We start from the raw sequence: 19,943 nt of genomic DNA, 5'->3' as shown, positions 1-19,943 counted from the left end.
CCCCCATCGTGCTGTGATTGACTTGCTTCAGGATAACGACATCGCTCGACTAGAGTGACCAGCATGTTCTCCAGACATGAACTCTATCGAACATACCTGGGATAGATTGAAAACGGCTGTTTATGGACGACGTGACCCACAAACCACTCTGAGGGATCTACCCCGAATTGCCGTTGAGAAATGCAACAATCTGAACCAACAGTGCCTTGATGAACTTGTGGATAGTATGTCCCGACGAATACAGGCATGCATCAATGCAAGAGGACGTGCTACTGGGTATGAGACGTACCGGTGTGTATAGCAATCTGAGCCACCGCCTCTAAAGGTCTCGCTTTATGGTGGTACAACATGAAATATGTGGTTTTCATGAGCAATAAAAAGGGCGGAAATGATGTTTATGTTGATTTCTATTCCAATTTTCTGTACCGGTTCCAGAACTCTCGGAACCGAGGTGATGCAAAGCTTGTTTTGATGTGTGTATCTTACCTTAATTACTACTTCAGTTTTGGTCTACAGTTTTAGGCATATATGGGGATACATGAAAAAAGAGGGTAATACATCTTTAAAAGAAAAAAAAAAGAAAATTGCTCAGTCGGATAGAGCATCTTCCATGTAAGCAGGAGATCCCTGGTTCGAGTCCCCGTTGAGTCACACATTTTCAACTCCCTCAGTTGATATTTATCAACGCCTGTAAGCAACCAATGGTCTAGATTTCATTGTAATTTCATATTCTCACTGTCTGCTCTGTTGTAAGCAACAGGTTCAGTTTTGTTTCTGGCATGTAAATGCTAACGTCATCTTTTACATGTTTATGTTCTGGCATGGTTATTATGCTTATATGACTCTTCTAGTAATAGTATGTTATTGCTATATTCCCACTTATATGGATTCGTATGATTGCATTATATGCATATTTTGTACCCGTTCTGTTTTTTGTATTTTAGCGCCGCCGCAGACGACGACGACGATGTTGATGACGATGATGATGGTGTTGAAGTCGAAATGTACATCTCTAATGCATTGCAGATTCTACTACTGCCTGCTGTCGTTCTTTACATTTGAACACGGAACAATGTTTGCACAGTTTACAGGTATGTGGGGCACATGGCCCATTCCTCATAGGTTACCTTCGAAACTGTCGTGTCAGAGAGGGCATCCGACCATAAAGTTACACAATAAAATAAATCTGTCAAATCCTGCCAAATCCTGAACCACGTGTTAGTCAGGATAAACAATAGCGAAAAGAAACAAGAAGAAGACTGTTATTTTTGTCGAACTGAGCAAATACACATCAAGACGAATCATTGTAAATGGCATTTTGTTAACGGTATTAACTGGGTATATTGTAAATTTTGAATAAATAAATAAAAAACACAGATCATCTAGTTTTGCGCTTTACAACTTTCGCCATCTTCGTGACAAATGTTGTCCATCAACCAGAAATAGTAATCGTAGCATACTAATGAGAACTTCAAGTAGCATATTTGCTAAAATGGTAGATCAGCAATTTTATCATAGAAGTAATTGCCAATTCTGGGACAAAGAAATCATTCAGTTTATCACATTTTCATAGACTGATTTCATACAGGATAATACATTACTTTGGAGTAATTCTTCACTTGGGAAAAACGTATTCATTACAGACAGAAAAGTAATTACAAATATATTCGAGGATTACATGCTACATGAATCTTCTAGGCACCTGTTTAAGTTATTGGGAATATCGACTCCAGCTTAACAGTGCATTTATTGTCTGATTAAATTTGTTTTCAACATTCCATGTATGTGTGAGAGTAATAGAGAAATTCACAAATACTTTAACAGAAGAAAAAATGATATGCACTACACTCTTGTGAATGTAACGTTAGCGCAGGAAGGAATGAGAAGGAATGAGAACACTGATGTATAAAACACTCTTTACACTATCTCTTCACGGAAATCAAATATTTGACAAATTGTATTAGTTTTTTAAATGCAGATTTAAGTTAGTTTTCTTAGCCTAATCCTTCTGCTCTGTGGACAAATTCTTGAACAGGAACAGGTAGTCAGATACAAATTTTAAAGTGCATAATATGTTATCACATAAACCATTTTCTAAGGAAATGGTTGCACCTTTTGTTCATATGGCACGTTCCACATAAAAATGATTATCGTGTTGTCGTGTATGGAGAATGCAACTAACTGAAGTAAAACAAATAGTAAGTTCTATATGAAGTGAACGCCATTCTTGGCAAATTGCTCACAGTGCTTCAAGTGTCTGGGAAGAACAATCGCAATTAGGGTCCACAGGATTAAGGGCATCGAACTTCTCACTCCTTGAGCCCCACTGTTTGCTTTTAAAGATATACGTTTATGACAGCCTTGGGAGAGCCAGTCCTGACAAAACTCTACCATCTGGTGAGCAAAATGTATGAGACAGGCGAAATACCCTCAGACTTCAAGAAGAATATAATGATTCCAATCCCAAAGAAAGCAGGTGTTGACAGATGTGAAAATTACCGAACTATCAGTTTAATAAGTCACAGCTGCAAAATACTAACGCGAATTCTTTACAGACGAATGGAAAAACTGGTAGAAGCCGACATCGGGGAAGATCAGTTTGGATTCCGTAGAAATATTGGAACACGTGAGGCAATACTGTCCCTACGACTTATCTTAGAAGGAAGATTAAGGAAAGGCAAACCTACGCTTCTAGCATTTGTAGACTTAGAGAAAGCTTTTGACAATGTTGACTGGAATACTCTCTTCCAATCATAGTATGAAGGCTTTCACGACCGGATGACATATCTTCTGGTAAACCTTCCGGGATGTAAGGTCGTGGTCCATGAAACTCTTCAGCTCCTAACGTTTCGTCCAGAGCTGCGCTGGACATCTTCAGAGGGGTGTTTCAGTCGGCAAGACTCACCGGAGGAGAAACACCCCTCTGAAGATGTCCAGCGCAGCTCTGGACGAAACGTTAGGAGCTGAAGAGTTTCATGGACCACGACCTTACATCCCGGAAGGTTTACCAGAAGATACTCTCTTCCAAATTCTAAAGGTGGCAGGGGTAAAATACAGGGAGCGAAAGGCTATTTACAATTTGTACAGAAACCAGATGGCAATTATAAGAGTCGAGGGGCATGAAAGGGAAGCAGTGGTTGGGAAGGGAGTGAGACAGGGTTGTAGCCTCTCCCCAATGTTATTCAATCTGTATACTGAGCAAGCAGTAAAGGAAACAAAAGAAAAATTCGGAGTAGGTATTAAAATCCATGGAAAAGAAATAAAAACTTTGAGGTTCGCCGATGACATTGTAACTCTGTCAGAGACAGCAAAGGACTTGGAAGAGCAGTTGAACGGAATGGACAGTGTCTTGAAAGGAGGATATATGATGAACAACAACAAAATCAAAACGAGGATAATGGAATGTAGTCGAATTAAGTCGGGTAATGCTGAGGGAATTAGATTAGGAAATGAGACCCTTAAAGTAGTAAAGGAGTTTTGCTATTTGGGGAGCAAAATAACTGATGACGGTCGAAGTAGAGAAGATATAAAATGTTGAGTGGCAATGGCAAGGAAAGCGTTTCTGATGAAGAGAAATTTGTTAACATCGAGTATAGATTTAAGTGTCAGGAAGTCGTTTCTGAAAGTATTTGTATGGAGTGTAGCCATGTATGGAAGTGAAACATGGACGATAAATAGTTCGGACAGGAGGAGAGTAGAAGTTTTCGAAATTTGGTGCTACAGAAGAATGCCGCAGATTAGATGGGTAGATGAGGAGGTATTGAATAGAACTGGAAAGAAGAGGAGTTTGTGGCGCAACTTGACGAGAAGAAGGGACCGGTTGGTAGGACATGTTCTGAGGCATCAATGGATCACAAATTTAGCATTGGAGGGCTGCGTGGAGGGTAAAAATCGTAGAGTGAAACCAAGAATGAATACACTAAGCAGATTCAGAAGGATGTAGGTTGCAGTAGGCACTGGGAGATGAAGAAACTTGCACAGGATAGGGGTGCATGGAGAGCTGCATCAAACCAGTCTCAGGACTGAAGACCACAACAACAACAACAACAACGTTTATGAAACGGATCCTCTATGGTCGAGCAGCGTTTTCTTTTGCTGAACCAGCAAAATCCGTGTATAAGCATAGTTGAAATTATCTCTGTAGACAAGCACGGTCACACTTCCACGCGGAGAGACAGAGAAAACTATCTACACATAGGTACAGATTCTGCATCTGCATCCACATATACATCTACAAACCACAAGTGACTTTAAGGTTTGTCTCGTAGGGTTCTTCTGTACCCCTATCACTTCCCAACGTTCCTATTCCAGTCACAAATGGTACAAGGAAACAACGAATGTCGGCACGCCTTCTATAAGTTTGAAGCTATCACAAGTTCCAATACCCACCGTCTCCACCAGAATAATATCTCGTCGGAGAAGGTGAAATTAGATGAACGATGAACACTAACTTCACTTAACGAAGGTTTATTCAACATTTGCACATAAAAGAGCGCGGAGCGAACTGCCTCCGGCCAGAACACACGCAGCTACAGAACATTCCAGTACAATGATTCCTGACATTTGTGGATACTTCTAGAATGTACTCGAACCGCATATAGAAATTAAAATTGTACAGTCCAGGTGAGTTTTGAAGTCACGATCCTCTATGCAACAGTGTAGTATCATAACCACTACACCACAGTGCTACTCAGCTTCTGCAGCGACAGTATTAATTTGCCGATGAAGTCGATTGGGAATCTGTCACGAGATGCATGTCTCTTGTGGGACTTGAATAACGTGTCAGAATCATTGAAGAATTTACGAGCATCTTGCGAACGCTGTAAATCAATTTTTTACTGTCTAATTTAGATCTGTTTGTATTGATTCCACTGGGGGAAGCGTTCATTGCAGATCCTGGGTGGTTTCGGAAAGTGTTTGTTTTCCGAATTTCAATAGATCTGTTCCCGCAAAACGATGGCGGTGGAATGCAGAGCCATACAGAATTGCGGTACGGTACTCGGCTTCGAAACTGTGTAGCGCCGTTGGAGACTTCGTTGTGATGAAAAGGTTCTGTGAAAGTGAGCGCAGTGGCGATGATATTTCTGCGGCATTTCAAAAGACAGTCGATTTTGATGAATGCATAGTTTTATTTGACATTTAATTAATATGACGCAATTCATAATTTATGTTAGATATAAGTTTCTTTAGATTTAAAGCATGCTGCATCAACACAACTACAAATAATTACACTATCGATCTGGCGCTTGCGGTGTTCATGTTATTGTATTATGAATTTGTGTCTTGTAAATCGGGTGCTACTTCATAACATATATGGCACGCCAACATGTTATGAAGTGGAGGTGTGTGAGTTAACGAGCATTGCGCTCTCATATAAATATATGGCCGAAAGAGTCAGCCTACAGGAATTGTGAAACGAACCCTGTCGTCCAGGACCGCGTGCCACAAAGGGCGCAGATTCACCACGAGATGGGGGAACTCACATGTGTCTATTGTCTATTGAGGCCTAAGCGCTGTTGTGTACGAGTAAGACAGACGAGAACCTACGTCATAGGGAAACCCGGTAGAAGCCGTTTGTGGCCGAGGAGAAGTAACAGTGTTAAATATGGCGGACCTAAGATCGGCCATAAAGGGAAATATTTATGAAAACTATTTAATTCTCTAGTAATGCAGGGAATCAAATCACAGTAATTTTGGTCTGATATCCTCCATAAATTTTTAATAGATCCGAATAAAACTTGATTATTGATCATATTTATAATAGTTTAGGATTTGCTCTTAAAGTGAAATTAACAAGTTTTGTAACAAAGACCTGAATGCTAAAATCTGAACGCTTTGGTCGATCTTAACGATCGACATTTCATATAGAAGCGCATAATTAAAATGACAAACGCTGTAAATATCAACTCTCTAACTTTATTTGTTTAAAACATATAGTAAATATTAATTATTAGTATTTACAAATGGTTCAAATGGCTCTGAGAACTATGCGACTTAACTCCTGAGGTCATCAGTCGCCTAGAACTTAGAACTAATTAAACCTAACTAACCTAAGGACATCACACACATCCATGCCCGAGGCAGGATTCGAACCTGCGACCGTAGCGGTCGCTCGGCTCTAGACTGTAGCGCCTAGAACTGCACGGCCACTCCGGACGGCTAGTATTTACAGTTAAGCATAAGATCATAATCTGCTCCACACAAAACACACTGCACGATGACAGCACGACACCTTATTGAATCATTAGGTAATAGAATATTTGTTCTAAAGTTTAGTGCATAATAGTTACATTTGCTCTTTATTTATTTATCAGAAAGCACATTGGTGCAAGGCTACTGGCCGTGGCATTGAAAGCTAAGTAGGAAATTGTATTGGTTTTATGTAAAAGAATTTAACGTTTATTATGTAATGGATATTATTGCTACTTTATTTAGAACGTGAAAGTGGTCAAGCTTTAATTATTTAAATATGTTGCGGAATGACCAAACGCATAAAGTGATACCGAAAATGTATGCCTGTCGGTGATTTGAGAAATCCCTTATACCTGGAAGGAGCCCGAAACGACTTGTTACCTCCAAGTTTTGACCGGCACAGACGGCTTTCGAAAGATGTACAATTAATCGTCGCTTTCGACATTACGAGTACAAGTTGCGGGATGGTATTTTCCATAAAAATATGAAAAACAAAGTTAAACGGCACCAACTGCATTGAATAAACGCTATGTTTACGCACACGCAAGGTCTTTTGTGGTTTTCCATGGAAAAACAAACCACGTTAACATTTTCAAAAACCTCTCTTTCAGCCGGTAATTTGGAAGCAAACCATGCATAACGCAGCATTTCCTTAAATATCGGCGCTGATCATTGGTCATGCAGTATCGAGTGTATTTTAATAGCGTCTTCACGAGAAACTTTTTTTTTCATCGTTGTGTTTGGTCGTTGCGGACGTAACATGACATCCATTGAAGTTTCTTGATGATCCTTTCTCTCAGTTTTTTATTACAGAGGCCAAGCAGCTCTCTGACCGAACGCGCTGAGCTACTGTGCCGGCTTGCATTTTTTGACGCTGTTCCAATATACACAGACAACAGTGGTTTGAATGCAGCATGGATATAATCAATTAGGTCTAGACAGGTGATGCGTCGCATACTCCACTATTATGTGCGAAACAAACAGCGTCTCTAATCCATCCCGTTCATCAGCTACAGAAAAAAGTACTGAAGAAACACTTCATTCGCAGCAAGGATGCCTTTGCCACTACTGAAACGCAAGGATAACGTACTCATATACAAACTGAGGCACTATGATAGCCGCGTATTACGTTTAAAATTTTGAAATGAAAGCGACTAACAGCGAACAGAACAGAGTCGTTCGATTTATGCAAGGAGACTAGTACTAAAAATCACAGGTTTGTTTGATCATGGGAAAGCAACGATGAGACGGTGACAAACCTAAACTGCCACTGCTGGAAGAGAGATACGAAATATCCCGTTAAAGCCTACTTACAAAGTGTCAAGAAACTGTATTCAGTGAGGAATTAGAAATATATTATAGCGTCTTACGAGTCAACTCAGTACGGATCGTGAACACAAGATTAGACAAACTACAGTGTGAACAGAGCATGTAAGTAATCTAATCATTCTCCCCACGCTCCCTAAACCGTAATACACCGAACTGTGGGTAGTACCCTCCACCATCCACTTCAATGGTTTGCAGAGTATAGAGGTTAACAGGCGAAAAATATTCACCGACGGTAACTTGAGTGACACAGAAGTTCGATAATTTCTGTTTGTAATTATTATGCTACACGAAGATAATACATAACTGGCCATTAAAATTGCTACACCAAGAAGAAATGCAGATGATAAACGTGTATTCATTGAACAAATATATTATACTAGAACTTACATGTGATTACATTTTCACGCAATTTGGGTGCATAGATCCTGAGAAATCAGTACCCAGAACAACCACCTCTGGCCGTAATAACGGCCTTGATACGCCTGGGCATTGAGTCAAACAGAGCTTGGATGACGTGTACAGGTACAGCTGCCCATGCAGCTTCAACACGATACCACAGTTCATCAAGAGTAGTGACTGGCGTATTGTGGCGGGCCAGTTGCTCGACCACCATTGACCAGACGTTTTCAGTTGGTGAGAGATCTGGAGATTGTGCTGGCCAGGGCAGCAGTCGAACATTTTCTGTATCCAGAAATGCCCTTACAGGACCTGCAATATGCGGTCGTACACTATCCAACTGAAACGTAGGGTTTCGCAGGGGTCGAATGAAGGGTAGAGCCACGGGTCGTAACACATCTGAAATGTAACATCCACTGTTCAAAGTGCCGTCAATGCGAACAGGAGGTGACCGAGACGAGTAACCAATGGCACCCCATACCATCACACTGGGTGTTACACCAGTATGGCGATGGCGAATACACGCTTCCAATGTGCGTTCTCCGCGATGTCACCAAACACGGATGCGACCATCATGATGCTGTAAACAGAACCTGGATCCATCCGAAAAAATGACGTTTCGCCATTCGTGCACCCAGGTTCGTCGTTGAGTACACCATCGCAGGCGCTCCTGTCTGTGATGCAGCGTCAAGGGTAACCGCAGCCATGGTCTCCGAGCTGATACTCCATGCTGCTGCAAACGTCTTCGAACTGTTCGTGCAGATGGTTGTTGTCTTGCAAACGTCCCCATCTGTTGACTCAGGGATCGAGACGTGGCTGCACGATCCGTTACAGCCATGCGGATAAGATGCCTGTCATTTCGACTGCTAGTGATACGAGACCGTTGGGATCCAGCACGGCGTTCCGTTTTACCTTCCTGAACCCACCGATTCCATGTTTTGCTAACAGTCATTGGATCTCGACCAACGCGAGCAGCAATGTCGCGATACGATAAACCGCAATTGCGATAGGCTACAATCTGACCTTTATCAAAGTCGGAAACGTGATGGTACGCATTTCTCCTCGTTACACGAGGCATCACAACAACGTTTCTCCAGGCAACGCCGGTCAACTGCTGTTTGTGTATGAGAAATCGGTTGGAAACTTTCCTCATGCCAGCACGTTGTAGGTGTCGCCACCGGCGCCAACCTTGTTTGAATGCTCTGAAAAGCTAATCATTTGCATATCACAGCATCTTCTTCCTGTCGGTTAAATTTCGCGTCTGTAACACATCATCTTCGTGGTGTAGCAATTTTAATGGCCAGTAATGTAGCTCTAGAACATAAGTAAATAACCAAGCGTACGAGGGAGCCTTTGGTACCAGCTCGTCAGAGACACACTCTCCGAAACTTAATTACGGGGCAGCATGTACCGGAAGTGTCGTCCCGCGAGTTTCCGTTGCCTGCGGTGGGTGGCTCTGGGGAAGCACCTTCAGTCTGGCGGGTGCGTTTTGTGGCCGACCCTCGCTTGAAGGGTCCCTCAAGGAATTTGCGGGCCCCACTGGCCCTTCCGGCCTACTGGACGCAGGGGCGCAACTTTCTCCCACCACTCGGCTGCCGGCGCTTCATGGTAAAAATGGCCACGCACAGGTGACCGAAATTATCTTGCGATTTTCTCAATAACGCTTGAGAAGTACGCGCTACTGCTTACACATTTTGTTGTCCTAATGGAGTACTACGAGTGTACGAAGTTTTCAGTAAACTCCGCGTTCCAAACGTCGTGGCCTCCCCTTGTTAGTCTCTGAGCGGTGAGCAGCCGAGCGCCTGTTGTGAACTCTTAACTTTTCGCGTAGATAACTTGTATTTCACGATGAGATTGTGAAATGATCGAACTGTGACAAATGGATATGCGCTCGAGTGTAACAGTAGCTCTAAATACGACCACTTTCGCTATTAGTTTGCTTTCTGAATAAACATCATTCTAACCAAATCGTAACTTTGTGGCCTACATCATTTATGGGTCGTTAATTTAGTTCCCGATATTGTTATTACTGTTATTATACGTTATGTTAACTTTGTATTTCGCAGACTTGCCATCAGCCAGACAATTTAAGCTAAGGGTCACAAGTGTCTGATTTAGGGCGTGTAATGCGACACATGCAGTTCAACCCCTAGACGAGTTTGAGCCAAGACATTTCGACTAAGAGGAACCGCAAGTGAGCTCGAACATCTTTAGGATGTGTTGTGTACATAGTTCCGTGTAGTCAACGCGTACACAACTTTCCCACTAGAGTGCGCCCCGCTAAGCACAACAGCGCAGGCGCAGCACTCGTCCGTCTCCGCACTACGAGATGGCGCTGCCATAGAGACGGACCAAATTCTGCTTCCGCCAATCCGCGTATTAATATGTAACGCAGCCAATGAGATTGCTGCTAACGTAGAACCTTTTCTCCTCGCAGATCACACTCGCACAGTGATACATGAACGCGCGAGTTATTATAACGAGTGTACAGACCTCCGATCAGTTAGTCTGCATTAGTCTGCACCAGTCTGAAAGAGTTCTACATTTGTCTGTACCAGTCTATAGTCAGGTTTCAGTCTGCGCCCAATAAGATTACCATATTCCTGTACATAGCCATGAAGATAAATGTATAGACACTTTTGTCAAGTATCAGAGATATATGTGAGAATAAGATTAACGTACCAATACCATAGGAACTTCAGATTGTCAGTTGTAAATAGCATCCAGAACCAAGTTAAGTAATTTTTATGCTTGTGATTATTTTAATAGATGTGTGTGAAAATTAATCAAGTTCTGTTTAAAGTTGGTCACCGTCAATCTGCTACTCTAAGCGTGCAATTGCCATTTCTATCGTCTGACCTAACGGCAGAAGATAAACACGCCACGATAAGACCACGAGACATATTGCTGACACTCGCCTACTTCGTTAGAGCGACAAGTCAAATAATCTGATGGTGTGTGTACTGAAGGTCTTACAGTATGCACACCACAGGATGTTAGCCCGCATCATGCATGGTTGTTTGTATCTTTGGGCGGGTTCAGTGACATCTCTGATCAGTCAAAGGGACTGTGTCTGTGATACAGTATCAACAGTCAACGTCTATCTTCAGGAGTTCTGGGGACCATGGTGATGCCAAACTTTTTTGATGTGTGTATATGCCGTGTGCAGCAATGGTCTCTTAACACGTTTACTGTCACGAGCCCGCCGCCGCCGTGTCCTGGCCTGGCGTGAGTGGCACATCCATGACTGTGCATGTGGCAGTCAACGTGTTGACATTTCTTCTTGGGGCACGCCTTAAACTACTTCTATATCTGAAGGTATCTCTCCATTAAGAATGAAATGCTGCGCCTTTTTTATTTTTTCTAAGTACCTGCCGGAAGTCAAGGAATACAGCATCAACGCCGGGCGCCGGTATCTACTGCTTTCTGTGTCTCGTGGACGAAACAGAGGGAACTTTCACAAGTTTGCTTTTAGCTGAATCTGTATCGGTTCTTACAGAGGATATTGTTGGTCTCCGGAAAGCTCAGAATACGGGAGCCGAAAATGTGTTCAAAAAATTTAAAACATTTTAGCGCCAGCGACATAGGTCTGTAATAAAATGACCTGCATTTTTCCGAATACTTGCACCTTCGTTGCTTCAGCGCCCTACTTTATACGGCTGCTAGAACGGAAACAAGTTCTTTCGTATCTCTTATGTGGAAAATAACTATTCAAAGACCTTGCTTTCACCATATTTGATGGATGATAACGGTTCCGGCTTCTCCTCAGTATTTTGGAACACGTATTATGTTCGAGTATAATGACTTTTCTGGAGGCTAGAAATCTACTCTGTAGGAATCAGCATGGGTTTCGAAAAAGACGATCGTGTGAAATCCAGCTCGCGCTATTCAACCACGAGACTCAGAGGGCCATAGACACGGGTTCACAGGTAGATGCCGTGTTTCTTCACTTCCGCAAGGCGTTCGATACAGTTCCCCACAGTCGTTTAATGAACAAAGTAAGAGCATATGGACTATCAGACCATTTGTGTGATTGGATTGAAGAGTTCCTAGATAACAGAACGCAGCATGTCATTCTCAATGGAGAGAAGTCTTCCGAAGTAAGAGTGATTTTAGGTGTGCCACAGGGGAGTGTCGTAGGACCGTTGCTATTCACAATATACATAAATGACCTTATGGATAACATCGGAAGTTCACTGAGGCTTTTTGCGGATGATGCTGTAGTATATCGAGAGGTTGTAACAACTGAAAATTGTACTGAAATGCAGGAGGATCTGCAACGAATTGACGCATGGTGCAGGGAATGGCAACTGAATCTCAATGTAGACAAGTGTAATGTGCTGCGAATACATAGAAAGAAAGATCCCTTATCATTTAGCTACAATATAGCAGATCAGCAACTGGAAGCAGTTAAATCCATAAATTATCTGGGAGTAGGCATTAGGAGTGGTTTAAAATGGAATGATCATATAAAGTTGATCGTCGGTAAAGCAGATGCTAGACTGAGATTCATTGGAAGAATCCTAAGGAAATGCAATCCGAAAACAAAGGAAGTAGGCTACAGTACGCTTGTTCGCCCACTACTTGAATATTGCTCAGCAGTGTAGGATCCGTACCAGATAGGATTGATAGAAGAGATAGAGAAGATCCAACGGAGAGCAGCGCGCTTCGTTACAGGATCATGTAGTAATCGCGAAAGCGTTACGGAGATGATAGATAAACTCCAGTGGAAGACTCTGCAGGAGAGACGCTCAGTAGCTCGGTACGGGCTTTTGTTGAAGTTTCGAGAACATACCTTCACCGAGGAGTCAAGCAGTATATTGCTCCCTCCTACGCATATCTCGCGAAGAGACCATGAGGATAAAATCAGAGAGATTAGAGTCCACACAGAAGCACACCGACAATCCTTCTTTCCACGAACAATACGAGACTGGAATAGAAGGGAGAACCGATAGAGGTACTCAAGGTACGCTCCGCCACACACCGTCAGGTAGCTTGCGGAGTATGGATGTAGATGTAGATATAGATGTAGATCAGAACACATCTACTATCATGTTGTAAGATAAATTTATACTGTCACAAACAAAGTGCTCCTCCATTGATTGGCAGAGCCGTGTCCACTGCAAACGCTCCTTCTTGTTTCAAATGAAGAACTTGGCTAGTCGTTCTGCATACATACCTTCTTCGTGAGGGCTTCCGTACTCTGTAGCTGGCGGTATCAATCTTTTGGTGGCTGCGGGAAGTTGCGATGGTGCGGCGGTCCTGTTCCTGTGGCTGCGTAAGAACGTAACTCGGTCATCGACGCACTTTGTAGGACTTAACAGTCGTTGCAGAACCTATGGTTCAATGTCGTTTCCACACTCTATGGGTAAGAGTTGAGCGAAAAGTGCCTCAGTTTTATATGCATTTAGTCTGCCAACAATCTTACGTTGTAGTTTGTCTGGCAAATGAGGCACCGATGCGATTCGATGAAGCTATTTGTTCCTTCTACCTTCTATCACAAAAGAAGGATCAATGTAAAGAAGACGTCAGGGACTTACAGCGCCGCTGGTTGACATTTGTCCGCGTTCTACAACTCTTATATGATACCGTAGAACTGTGCAACTTTGTCACTGAATGCTCCAGCTTTATATTTTTAAGTGCTGCTGCTCGGCCCAACATTCAACATATAGCTCTGTGCCGCGTATTCTTTCATAATGCTGCCATTAGGGATGGAAGCGACAAGCATGTGCGATACACTTGAGCTGGTCACGAGGCCATTTTGTTTGCAGCTGGAAAAACGTGTTTATAGATTTCTTGGAAACTGTCTGCTACTCCTGGGAACTTTGAAGAGCTGACTATCTGACGGTAATTTGATATAAATAAGTTATATGGGCAGATCATTCTGAATGAGAGTTAGATTTTACAAAAATGTTCTTGAACTATTGGAATGCGAAAAATGTTATTTCTGTAGATAGTAGGGGTAACTTTGTAGACAGCATACATACCTGCAGAAAATGGTACACGACACTAGAAGCAAAGCTGTCTTAGTAAACATGGGCGCTAAAACGCATACCTCAAGAGCCAGGAGCATTTCTTTACCATCCCTGCTGTGAAATACATCTCTTCTACTGAACAAGTGCTCATAGATCTTAAGCTATGCAATTTAGAGCCTATGTTTACTGCATATTTTTTCTTGTTTTCGCCCATACTAACTAATCCCAAAATATGGAAGGCAGAGACCCTCCAATATGAGACATTTGTTTCACAGCATTGAAGATGATGAAGTACTCATAGCTCTTAAAGTATGCTTTTAGCGTCCATGTCTACTGAGACTTTTTTTACTTCTATTATCGTTGTACTTTCAACTGTATGTGTTCATGCCTATGATTGTGATACACTCTGTATATGGAAACCATATATCCCAATATACAGGTTGGTCCATTGATCGTGACCGGGCTAAACATCTCACGAAATAAGCGTCAAACGAAAAAATTACAAAGAACGAAACTTGTCAAGCTTGAAGGGAGAAACCAGATGGCTCTATGGTTGGCCCGCTAGATGGCGCTGCCATAAGACAAATTGATATCAACTGCCTTTTTTAAAATAGGAACCCCCATTTTTATTACATATTCGTGTAGTACGTAAAGAAATATGATTGTTTTAGTTGGACCACTTTTTTCGCTTTGTGATAGATGGCGTTGTAATAGTCACAAACATATGGCTCACAATTTTAGACGAACAGTTGGTAACAGGTAGGTTTTTTTAAATTAAAATACAGAACTTAGGTACATTTGAACATTTTATTTCTTTTGTGCCAATGTGATACATGTACCTTTGTGAACTTATCATTTCTGAGAACGCATGCTGTTACAGCGTATTACCTGAAAATACTATATTAAAGCAATAAAAGCTCAAAATTATATCCGCCAACCTCAATGCATTTGGCAATACGTGTAACGACATTCCTCTCAACAGCGAGTAGTCCGCCTTCCGTAATGTTCAGATATGTATTGACAATGCGCTGACGCATGTTGTCAGGCGTTGTCGGTGGATCACGATAGCAAATATCCTTCAACTTTCCCCTACAGAAAAAAATCCGGGGACATCAGATCCGGTGAACGTGAGGGCCATGGTATGGTGCTTCGACGACCAATCCACCTGTCATGAAATATGCTATTCAATACCGCTTCAACCGCACGCGAGCTATGTGCCGGACATCCATCATGTTGGAAGTACATCGCCATTCTGTCATGCAGTGAAACATCTTGTAGTAACATCGGTAGAACATTACGTAGGAAATCAGCATACATTGCACCATTTAGATTGCCATCGATAAAATGGGGGCCAGTTATCCTTCCTCCCATAATGCCGCACCATACATTAACCCGTCAAGGTCGCTGATGTTCCACTTGTCGCAGCCACTGTGGATTTTCCGTTGCGCAATAGTGCATATTATGCCGGTTTACGTCAGCGCTGTTGGTGAATGACGCTTCGTCGCTAAATAGAACGCGTGCAAAAAATCTGTCATCGTCCCGTAATTTCTCTTGTGCCCAGTGGCGCACGTTCAAAGTCGTCGCCATGCAATTCCTGGTGCGTAGAAATATGGTACGGGTGCAATCGATGTTGTTGTAGCATTCTCAATACCGACGTTTTTGAAATTCCCGATTCTCGTGCAATTTGTCTGCTACTGATGTGCGGATTAGCCGCGACAGCAGCTAAAACACCTACTTGGGCATCACCATTTGTTGCAGGTCGTGGTGGACGTTTCACAAGTGGCTGAACACTACCTGTTTCCTTAAATAACGTAACTATCCGGCGAACGGTCCGGACACTTGGATGACGTCGTCCAGGATACTGAGCGGCATACACAGCACACGCCCGTTGGGCATTTTAGATTAGATTAGATTAGATTTACTTTCATTCCAATGGATCCTTAGTGAGGAGGTCCTCCAGGATGTGGAACATGTCAGAAAAACAACAATACATGACAAATATTTACAACTAAAACAAATAAGTTAATGTACCATTCCACAGGTCCCAAGTGGAATGATCGTCATTTTTTAATGAACACTAAGAGTAATTTTACAAATACTAATGCACTGAATTTAAAATTAAAAAGTTTTTTATTTACTTATAAGGTAATAAACATGTAATACAACTACTGTAATACTTATTTACAATGAACACATTACTGCACTGAAATGGTGCAGAAGTTAGATTATACTTACACACACACACACACAGACACACACACACACACACACACACACACACACACACAAATTTTCAATGAACACATTACTGCACTGAAATTGTGCAGAAGTTATGTTGTACTTATATACAAATCAGTTGGTTTTACTAAGAAATTCATCAATGGAGTAGAAGGAGTTGGCCACCAATAAATCCTTTAGGCTTCTCTTAAACTGAATTTCATTGGTTGTTAAGCTTTTTATGGCTGCTGGCAAGTTATTGAAAATGTGTGTTCCTGAATAATGCACACCTTTTTGTACAAGACTAAGTGACTTTAAATCCTTGTGCTTCAGCAGTTCTGTGGTGTGCTCCTCCCAGTTGAATTTATTATCAAGCTGTAATCCCAAGAATTTAACACTGTCCACTTCGTCTATCTGCTTGTCATCGTATGTTAGATATATACTCTTGGGACACCCCTTACAAGTTCTGAACTGCATGTAGTGTGTTTTTTCAAAGTCTAGTGACAAAGAATTGGCTTAGAACCAGTGATTAATGTCCACAAATATTTTATTGGCTGATCTTTCTAAGACTACACTTGATTTGCTATTTATTGCAATGTTTGTATCATCGGCAAACAAAACAAACTTGGCATCTGGTAATGTTACTAATGAAAGGTCATTGATATACATAAGAAAAAGTAAGGGCCCCAAAATGGAACCTTGTGGGACCCCACATGTAATTAGTTCCCAGTTGGATGATGCCTGATAGCTTGATACATATCTCTTTCCTAATAACACCCTTTGTTTCCTGCCAGAGATATAAGATTTGAACCATTTTGCAGCATTTCCTGTTACACTATAATATTCTAGTTCACTTAAAAGGATATTGTTATTTACACAGTCAAATGCCTTTGACAGATCACAAAATATACCAGTTGCCTGCAATTTTTTGTCTAATGAATTAAGCACATTTTCACTGTAAGTGTAGACAGCCTTCTCAATATCAGAACCTTTTAGAAATCCAATCTGTGACTTTGACAGTATGTTATTTGAGATAAGATGGTTATAAAGACGACTGTACATTACTTTTTCGAAAATTTTTGAGAATGCTGGCAACAGTGAAATTGGACGGAAATTTGATGCTATTTCTTTATCTCCCTTCTTAAACAGTGGCTTAACTTCAGCACATTTCAGCCATTCAGGAAATATTCCACTGATAAACGATTGGTTACACAGATAGCTTAATATGTTACTTAGCTCAGAATCACATTCTTTAATTAACTTTGCTGATATTTCATCATACCCACTAGATGTATTTGATTTTAAAGATTTTATGATCGACATTATTTCTGTTGGGGTAGTGAGGGTCAAATTCATATTATGGAAGTTACTTGAAATGTCTGGTCTAAGGTAATCCATAGCAGCATCTACCGAACCTGACAACCCCATCTTTTCAGTAACAGTTATAAAATGTTTGTTAAAAAGTTCTGCAACACTATACACATCTGTCACCAATGTATCATTTACTCTTAATGCTATTTGTTCCTCTTCATGTCTGGTTCTACCGGTCTCCTCCTTCACTATATCCCATATTGTCTTTATTTTTTTATCTGATATGACTATCTTTTCCTTGTAATATATTTGCTTTGACATCCGTATTACAGTCTTTAATATTTTGCAGTATTTCTTATAATGTGCTATAGCATCAACATTGGAAATGTTTCGGATTGACAGATACAGTTTTATTTTTGTTTTACAAGATACCCCTATTCCTCGAGTAATGCATGGCTTTGCTCTAACCTCGGTAAGTGTTGATCACAACAGCCATACATCAACACGATATCGAACTTTTCCGCAATTGGTAAACGGTCCATTTTGACACGGGTAATGTATCACGAAACAAATACCGTCGGCACTGGCGGAATGTTACGTGATACCACGTACTTTTACGTTTGTGACTATTACAGCGCCATCCATCACAAAGCGAAAAAAGTGGTCCAATTAAAACATTCATATTTCTTTACGCAAAATGCAGTTGATATCCGTTTGACCTATGGCAGCGCCATCTAGCGGAGCAACGATAGCGCCATCTGGTTTCCCCCTTCAAGCTAGTGAGTTTCGTTCTTTGCAGTTTTTTCGTTTGATGCTTATTTCGTGAGATATTTGGCCCGGTCACTATCAGCGGACCACCCTGTATATTTGTATACGGTTATGTTACGAAAAGTGCTAAAAGTGTCACAAAGTTGCCCAGTTTTACGGTAACAACACTTGAACTTTTGTGTAAATTACTTTGTGCAATCACAAGTTATTGGTGTTTTATGATTTTTCACTAATATGGAAATCATTGTATACATTGAATAGCTGCGTTTAAACACTGCTTTAATTTTTTAATTGCTTTTTATCTTAATATGTTTCCCGAAAGTCTGGCTATTATCAGCTGTTTTTCATCATCGAAAAGGTCAAATGATAACGTGCTGAGTGGGTACGTTAGTATTTGCAAGCATTTATTAACTACGTTTACAATGTTTTACACCCTTACATGTTAGTGGATTTCATGATTTCAAATATTACTTTTGGTAATGACATTCTTCTGTCATCTGTAACAAATACCAAGAAACATTCTTTTGCCTATATAAACTTCTTATCTTTGCAATAAAACACACAGCCAGTTAAACCAGGCTCTCACCATTGCTTTCTGTACAGTCTCATTCAGATTAATGAGTTAAGAGAGATATCGAACTAGAATATCTGCTACTCTAGAAGAAACCCAGCGATACGCAAATCGCGGGCCGTTGTGGCTGAGCGGTTCTAGGCACTTCAGTACGCAACCGCGCTGCTGCTACGGTCGCAGGTTCGAATCCTGCCTCGGGCATGGATGTGAGTGATGTCCTTAGGTTAGTTAGGTTTAAGTACTTCTAAGTCTAGGTTACTGATGACCTCAGATGTTAAGTCCCATAGTGCTTAGAGCCATTTGAATAATTTGACATGCAAATCTCTCATCTTCAGGGCGTATTTTTGCATAACTTGTTAAGGAATACATTTAATATTAGTTCAGCTGTTTCTAATGTGCATTAGAATTTTAACCGGGAATATTCCTCATTCGTGTGTGTCAACGATCCGACAAAAAGAGCCGTCACGCTATTCGGGTTAACAGCTGGCTTCAGGAATAAAACACGAGACTTCATGTAACTTTTTATTATGGTAAAAAGCATCGCAAGTACCCTATTAGAATCCAATAGTGAAATTTACAGAAAAATTGTGAGACATTAAGTTGATCTATGCGAAACTTCGAAGTCAGTACTGATACTTATATCAATTTAACTTGACATCAAGGAATTACATACGGCAGATAGCGAAAAAAATACATGTGGATTAATATAATTTTGCAGTATTCCGACTTCTGGACAAAAGAATATTTCCAAAAACGTTTTGATAACTGAAACTTTCTGGCAGATTAAAACTGTGTGCCGGACCGAGACTCGAACTCGGGATCTTTGCCTTTCGTGGGCACGTGCTCTACCAACTGAGCTACCCAAGCATGACTCACGCCCTGTCCTCACAGCTGTACTTCTGCCAGTACCTCGTCTCCTACCTTCCCAACTTTACAGAAGCTCTCGGTACGGCACACAGTTTTAATCTGCCAGGAAGTTTCATATCAGCGCACACTCCGCTGTAGAGTGAAAATTTCATTCTAGTTTTGATAACTATTTCACCGGTAGAGATTTTCTGTGGGGTAGTTCTTTCCTGCGCCAAAGAAATAATTTTCGTATTTAGAACGACCTCAGCAAGTCAACCTCATGCTCACCGTGGGATAAAGCAGATGACGAGTCAGCTACAGGGCGACGTGATAGGAGA

The sequence above is a fragment of the Schistocerca serialis genome, chromosome 3 (assembly GCF_023864345.2).
Source record: "Schistocerca serialis cubense isolate TAMUIC-IGC-003099 chromosome 3, iqSchSeri2.2, whole genome shotgun sequence".
Classification (NCBI taxonomy): Eukaryota; Metazoa; Arthropoda; class Insecta; order Orthoptera; family Acrididae; genus Schistocerca; species Schistocerca serialis.
The sequence above is the reverse complement of the archived record's forward strand: the minus strand, read 5'-3'. Positions refer to the sequence as shown.